Below are 8,335 nucleotides of genomic sequence, written 5' to 3'. Positions count from 1 at the left end.
GTGACCTTAACATTGGAGATCTTTGTAATTAAAAATATCTTTAGAAAAAGGGGAAACAAATTGGTCTCACGCCCACAAGATCTACTTTTCATACACAATTTTTATATCAAAACGTAGCTATGCTTGTCTGGTTTATGGCAATGTGATCAATTCTGCGATACGTATTTTAGTTTTAGTTATTGGAGCAACAGCCAGAAATTATGTCTCATAGACTCTCATGTTAAATTATCTAAAAAATGTTGCTGCAGAACTCACAAAGACGCTCTTTTCTAAATCGCAGACATGGCCACATTTTTAAGTTTATCAACATAAATTTCATATCGATGCGTTTACAAGGGCCGTGTATTTCAAACGGTGTAGTCGTTGTATCGATCGCATGTACGGTTGAGGATTTATTAAGCTTTGTTTGGAGGCTTAAATCATGTATTAGATCTGTGAATTAAAAGCGTTTGTAATGTTATTTCTTTCCATAAATAACTTTCCTGACCTCAGTGCAATATTCCTCCTCACTGACCTGGGGGGGAGGGGAAACCTATTGAGGGGGGAGGGGCGACCAGGAAGTCAGCATACTCTATACTTTGCAGATAGAGAAAGAAGCTGTGTGTCCTAAAGATAGTGTAGTGGTTATGGTGAATGTCTTTGGCAAGGGGCTCACCAATTAAGCTATTCAGCATTCCCACTCGCATTTTCCTCAGGAAATGCATTGTCTAGTTATATTATATTTTAATACTCCTGCTGCTGCCTCCATGCTGAGTAAAGCTTCATGACCTCTCTGGCACAGCGGATCCACCAACAGCCTCCGCTACAAGCTACCAGACCGGATCTAAACAGCAAGTGTAACTATAACAATGAACCTTATGTTAAACCCTGTTTTGCGGCATTTATACTGCAACCATTGGGCTGTCTGCAAGAGCTCATCTGCATTCTCTCTCTCTTTCTTGCTCTCCCTCTCTCTCTCTTTGTATATATATATATATTGTTGCTTTTGTTATGTTCATTTTTCAACAGTTTATTTTGTGTTCGTCGTGTCTGTGTCGTGTGCTTTAGTTTGTCCTAGGTTACTGTTAAATAAAATAATAGTATAAAATGTTTTTGCTTATTATGAAGTTAAATGTGTTGATGTTGATTTGTTTGATGTGAAGTTACCGTAGATGTGTTGAAAAACCTACAAATCTATCTCAAAAAGAAATGAAACATTTCCAAAAAATAAGATTTTTTAATAAAAAAATAAATTCAAATATAACTATCAATGCGTTTCTGAATCTGTTCCAGTTCCGCAATATGTTCGGATTGCTGCTGCTCTAGCAGAGCATTTTGTTGCGTCAGGTAGCGGATCTTGCGTTGGTTTTGCAGGATCCTCTGGTGGGTCTTTTTGATGAGTCTGTTCTGCCTTCTCAGATCTCTTGATGCTGTTAGGATATAATAAAAAAACATTTGGATTTCAAAGAACGTTACCAAATAAATAAAATATTTTTTTTGCTTATTAATCAATCATTATCATGTGTATACACTTGTTATGTGTCTAACACATCCCGGGAGTGCAGAATTATTAGGCAAATGAGTATTTGGACCACATCATCCTCTTTATGCATGTTGTCTTACTCCAAGCTGTATAGGCTCGAAAGCCTACTACCGATTAGGCATATTAGGTAATGTACATCTCTGTAATGAGAAGGTGTGTGGTCTAATGACATCAACACTCTATATCAGGTGTGCATAATTATTAGTCAATTTCCTTTTCTTTGGCAAAATGGGCCAAAAGAAGGACTTGACAGACTCTGAAAAGTCCAAAATAGAGAGATATCTAGCAGAGGGATGCAGCACTCTTAAAATTGCAAAGCTTCTGAAGCGTGATCATCAAACAAAAGAAGCGTGTGGAAAAACAAAGGTGCAAAATAACTGCCCATGAACTGAGAAAAGTTAAGCGTGCAGCTGCCAAGATGCCACTTGCCACCAGATTGGCCATATTTCAGAGCTGCAACATCACTGGGGTGCCCAAAAGCACAAGGTGTGCAATACCCAGAGACATGGCCAAGGTAAGAAAGGCTGAAAGACGACGACCACTGAACAAGACACACAAGCTGCAACGTCAAGACTGTGCCAATAAATATCTCAAGAAAGATTTTTCTAAGGTTTTATGGACTGCTGAAATGAGAGTGAGTCTTGATGGGCCAGATGGAAGAGCCCGTGGCTGGATTGGTAAAGGGCAGGGAGCTCCAGTCCGACTCAGACGCCAGCAAGGTGGTGGTGGAGTACTGGTTTGGGCTGGTATCATCAAAGATGAGCTTGTGGGGCCTTTTCGGATTGAGTCAAGCTCAACTCCCAGTCCTACTGCCAGATTATGGAAGAGACCTTCTTCAAGCAGTGGTACAGGAAGAAGTCACCATCCTTCAAGAAAAACATGATTTTCATGCAGGACAATGCTCCATCACACGTGTCAAAGTACTCCACAGCGTGGCTGGCAAGAAAGGGTATTAAATAAAAAAAAGTAATGACATGGCCTCCTTGTTCACCTGATCTGAACCCCATTGAGAACCTGTGGTCCATCATCAAATGTGGGATTTACAAGGAGGGAAAACAGTACACCTCTATGAACAGTGTCTGGGAGGCTGTGGTTGCTGCTGCACGCAATGTTGATGGTGAACAGATCAAAACACTGACAGAATCCATGGATGTCAGGCTTTTGAGTGTCCTTGCAAAGAAAGGTGGCTATATTGGTCACTGATTTGTTTTTGTTTTGTTTTTAAATGTCAGAAATGTGTATTTGTGAATGTTGAGATGTTATATTGGTTTCACTGTTAAAAATAAATCATTGAAATGGGTATATATTTATTTTTTTGTTAAGTTGCCTAATAATTCTGCACAGTAATAGTAGTCACCTGCACACACAGATATCCCCCGAAAATAACTAACATTAAAAACAAACTAAAAACTACTTCCAAAAAAATTCAGCTTTGATATTAATGAGTTTTTGGGGTTCATTGAGAACATGGTTGTTGTTCAATAATAAAATGAATCCTCAAAAATACAACTTACCTAATAATTATGCACTACCTGTATACTTCTAGCATCAATACCATATTATGGTTCTACAATCTGACAGGTGCGCTTTATATGTTGTCCATTTTTATATCTACATTTTATTGTTGAAATGTTATTAATCATTGTGCACATATTTACCTTCCTGAACGAGGCTCACAGGACCGCTGTCTTCCTCCTGCTCTTCTGCTTGAGAAGTTGGGGTGGTGGGGGGGGGAAGCTCCTCAGCTTGCTCCTCAACAGGAGCTGGGGTTGGGGAGTGGGAGGGCCCTGGCTGCTGCTCCTCATCCATCTCCTCCTCTGCCGCATCCTCCTCTGCCGCATCCTCCTCCTCCTCCTCATCGGCCTGGCGCCTTCTGCGCTTGGCGCGCACAACTGGTATTGGAGCACCTATAATAACACAATGTTCATATATTATAAAAATGTTTTCTAATGACGTATGCAAATTCTGTGTACTCTGCTGTATTGTATATGAATACAAATTGATTTATATAGACAGTTAACCAATGGGACAATGTTATATTAAAGGGTCTTGTGGGCACTACAGGGGACTGAGCGTGAGCTGGGATGCCACCATGTTAAAATGAGCTGTTTTTGTCTCCTTTGTTTTGTTCAGACGATCTCATGTTAAAAAAAGGGCCTGATGGAGCACACGGGATTACTATAACAACCCCACGCCTAACACAGGAATTTAGTGGGAATCTATATATATATAAAACTCGTGTGTGTGCATGTATGTATGTATGTATGTATGTTCCAGCATCACGTACAAATGGCTAAAGATATTTACATGAAACTTGGCACACAGGTTACTTATATGTCAGCCACAAACGTAGGATAGGTGGTTTAACCCTTACCCACCCCCATTTGCCATGGTCGGGGTTTTTCTTTAAAGTCCCATGCAAAGCAATGGGAAAAGTATGTTCCCACATAACTTCTGTGTTCCTGTCTGCTGTCCCATGTCTTTTTTCAACAGTACTATGAATACCTTGGCTGGTGGTGATATATGTTAGCACAACATGGCATCTTGGTTAACAACATCTGACCTTACATGAATTACATATGACCTTACATAACTGTCACCAAAGGAGCTGCGGTGGCTCCACGCGATTGCCACTGCGCTGACAAGTGATTCACCTCTGCAGCTAGGGGTTCGGATCCCGCTCTCGGCTACATGTGAATTGAGTTTGGTGGTCTCAGCCCCGCCCCCGGTGGGTGTGCTATGCGAGGTTGGGTTGGGAGGACCCCCTCACACCCGCCATTGCCACCCGGGGCATGGAGAAAGATGGCAGATTGCCTCTGGGGGAGGCCTCCCAACTCCTGCAGGCCGGCTCCTCTCTCTTTCGAGTTCACGCACAAAATACACTTTTGAAAAAAAAACCATAACTGTCAACAATAACTTACCTGGATGATATCTATCCCGAAGACGTCTGACCTGATCCATTTGGCGCCTCTTCAGGTCAGACCACTTCTTCACTATTGCCTTGTGGTCGTGTTGGCCGCCAAAGTCAGTGATTAGGGCGCTGACCACAGCCCTTTTCTCTGGCTGCCTGCGGAGCAGATCGTATCCTGTTTCCAGGAACTTCTGCAAGATGAAGAACAAAGTATATTGTAATACTTCTGTTGACAGCCTTATGGATATATGACGTAAATGTACGCTATTCAACAATTGGAAGCATTCTCGCCTTATTAATCAATGACAGGGGTAACATGACAGATTTTATATCCTGCCATTTCGGTCGCCACCTTTTTTGCATAAATATAGCAGCCATTATCATTTGCATAATTATGTATATATTATTAACAACACAGGATACACGTATAGGGGAGATATGCGTTGCTAACTCTTTTCCCTGTCAGGAGCCTAACGCCCCGGGGGGTCAGAGACGGGACCTTTTCGGAGGACCACTGACGTATGTACCCGTCGCAGTTTTTTGTGATGTCACTCTTTAGGTGTGTGCACATTTTTCCCTGCACCGGGTGGAGTTTTTGGGTTGTGTTTTGCACGCCACAGGCTTTTCAACAGAAAAAAACCAGCTGGAGGCAGAATGGTTGCAAAACACTACGGGTTTGTTACCTAACTCTGGGTTTCAAGACCAGTCCACCTCCAGCTGTTGCAAAACTACTACTCCCATCAGCCACGGTCTGTCAGTGCATGCTAAGAATTTTACTTTTGCTGCATCTAGGGTGCCACAGTTTAGAGACCCGTGCATAAAGGCCTGAAAAATGGGGGCCTGCAGAACTTACAATACTAGAAGTGCCAGCATTCCCAGGCATGCTGGAAGTTGTAGTTCTGCAACATCTAAAGGGCAATATGTATTCGAACGTCCTTGGGCCTTGAGGACACTGAAGTCAGGACGTTCGCATACGTCCTATGTCCAAAAAAATGTTAAATTCATTATGCTAAATAACAAGGAAAAGTGCCTAAATACACATTTGCCAACCAGGGTGTCTGCAGCTGTCCAGGCATGCTGGGACTTGTAGTTTTGTAAAAGCAGGAGACACATTTTTTGTGAAATACTAATATCTGATCATATATACTAACTTTTAAACTAGACTAAAATGCAGTTGAAGATGATGAAATAACAGTGGTCAAAAAACTTACACAAATCAGCATCTTTTCCTCAGATTTAGTGAAATTGCTTCCAACCATGTTGCTCTGTGATTGCGTTGCGATCATAAGTTGGAAACTGGCAAGGCTCCAGGAAATGGTCGCGTGTTGTTCGCGCGATTGCGCATGCGCGATCGAAAAATCGCAATCGCAATATGTTTTTTGGTTAAAATATCATAAATATTCGATTTCAGAGTGCTGCTACAGCAGTTTTCGAAATATCTGCAATCAATTTCGCATTCGCATTTTGTGAAATTGCGTTAAAATATCTCGAATATTCGATTTCAGAGTGAGCCAATCAGAGCGCTCCTACAGCATTTCTCGAAATTGCGCAATAAATATCGCATTCGCATGTTGCGATATTTCGATAAAATATCACGAATATTCTGAGCCAATCAGAGCGCTCCTCCAGCATATCTCGAAATTGCGCAATAAATATCGCATTCGCATGTTGCGATATTTCGATAAAATATCACGAATATTCTGAGCCAATCAGAGCGCTCCTACCGCAGTTATAAAAAAAATCGCAATTATTTTCGCATTCGCAATAGCGAAAAATCGCAATCAATTAATTTCGATAAAATATCACGAATATTTGAATTTAGCAAATATATCTCGAATATTCGAATATATATTCGAGATATATCGCGAAATCGAATATGGCATATTCTGCTCAACACTACTGTTCACATGTTCTGGTGCAAACCAAACCGGGAGGGGGTGTTCGACCCTAGTGAGTATACACCTAAACGGGGGGGGGAGCACAATTGTTCACACCAACAATGTTTTAACTACACAAATTTCTTTGGGGTAATGAGATGTGCATGAACATGTGAAATGTGTATTACGAAAGGACATTGCAGAACACACGCTATGTGTCGGTGATCTTTTTCTTGGTAAAGGTGTTGACACATTTTACTAGGGCGTGTATTTAGAATAATTATATGTTGTGTGCATCATGGGTGTGCACTGCCTATTTGCATTATGGTGTGCCAGCCAAGGATGTGGTGACTGGTGGGTGTTGTCAAATTGTGCATACAGTGTGAGGGGCTTAAAGGGGAATGGTAAAATAAAACAAAAGCCTTCCTATACCAATAAAATATGCTTTTTGGTCTCCCACCAGTACGGTGCATTCACACTAATGCTGTATGGTTTTCATGGTTGCAGTGCAGTGTACCTACAGTTTCTGTGTGGATTAGTTGCACTTTGCCATAGACTTCTTTTAGATCTTGCGTGTTTGGTGCACTTTCAGAAAGCGGAAACCATCGGACATAATAGTCTATGGCAAAGTGCAACTAACCCACACGAAGACCACGGTTACACTCAGCCATGGTGTGGGAAAGCTGCACCACATTAGACTAATAGCCAAGCTGATCGTTTATTTTTACTGAACTCTCTGGCAATTACTACTGACCTCTGAACTCTGCCTTACTTACTACTGACCTCTGAACTCTGCCTCACTTACTACTGACCTCTGAACTCTGCCTCACTTACTACTGACCTCTGAACCCCGCCTCAGTTACTACTGACCTCTGAACTCCGCCTCACTTACTACTGACCTCTGAACTCCGCCTCACTTACTACTGACCTCTGAACTCAACCTCACTGACTACTGATCCCTGAACTCCGCCTCACTTAACCACTTCAGACCCGCGCTATTGACAAAAGACGTCCACAGCACGGCTCTCAAGTGCCAAGTGGACGTCTTTGGACGTCTTTTTAAAAGCATTACCCGCGCGCGCCACTGGGTGGCGCGCAGTGGGTAAACACTGTAGGCGCTATAACTTTTGCGCAAACCAGTCGCTTATTGCGATTTTTTTTTTTTACAAAAATACGTAGAAAAATACGTATCGGCCTTAACTGAGAAAAAAAATAGTTTAAAAAAAAAAAAAATGGGATATTTATTATAGCAACAAGTAAAAAATATATATATATATTTTTTAAATTGTCGCTCTTTTTTTGTTTATAGCGCAAAAAATAAAAACCGCAGAGGTGATCAAATACCACCAGAAGAAAGCTCTATTTGTGGGGAAAAAAGGACGTCAATTTTGTTTGGCAGCCACGTCGCATGACCGCGCAAATGTCAGTTAAAACGACGCAGTGCCGGAAGCTGAAATTTCGCCTGGGCTCGAAGGGGGTTTATGTGCCCAGTAATCAAGTGGTTAAGACTGACTCCTGAACTCCGCCTCACTTAATACTGACCTCTGAACTCCGCCTCACTTACTGACCTCTGAACTCCGCCTCACTTACTACTGACCTCTGAACTCCGCCTCACTTACTACTGACCTCTGAACCCCGCCTTACTTACTACCGACCTCTGAACTCCGCCTCATTTACTACTGACCTCTGAACTCCGCCTCATTTACTACTGACCTCTGAACTCCGCCTCCCTTACTACTGACCTCTGAACTCTGCCTCACTTACTACTGACCTCTGAACTCTGCCTCACTTACTACTGACCTCTGAACCCCACCTCAGTTACTACTGACCTCTGAACCCCGCCTCACTTACTACTGACCCCTGAACTCCACCTCACTTAAGACTGACTCGTGAACCCCGCCTTACTTACTACTGACCTCTGAACTCCGCCTCACTACTGACCTCTGAACTCCGCCTCACTTACTACTGACCTCTGAACTCCACCTCACTGACTACTGATCCCTGAACTCCGCCTCACTTAACCAC

The sequence above is a fragment of the Rana temporaria genome, chromosome 4, assembly GCF_905171775.1.
Source record: "Rana temporaria chromosome 4, aRanTem1.1, whole genome shotgun sequence".
NCBI classification, from domain to species: Eukaryota; Metazoa; Chordata; class Amphibia; order Anura; family Ranidae; genus Rana; species Rana temporaria.
This window is presented reverse-complemented; position numbering follows the sequence as displayed.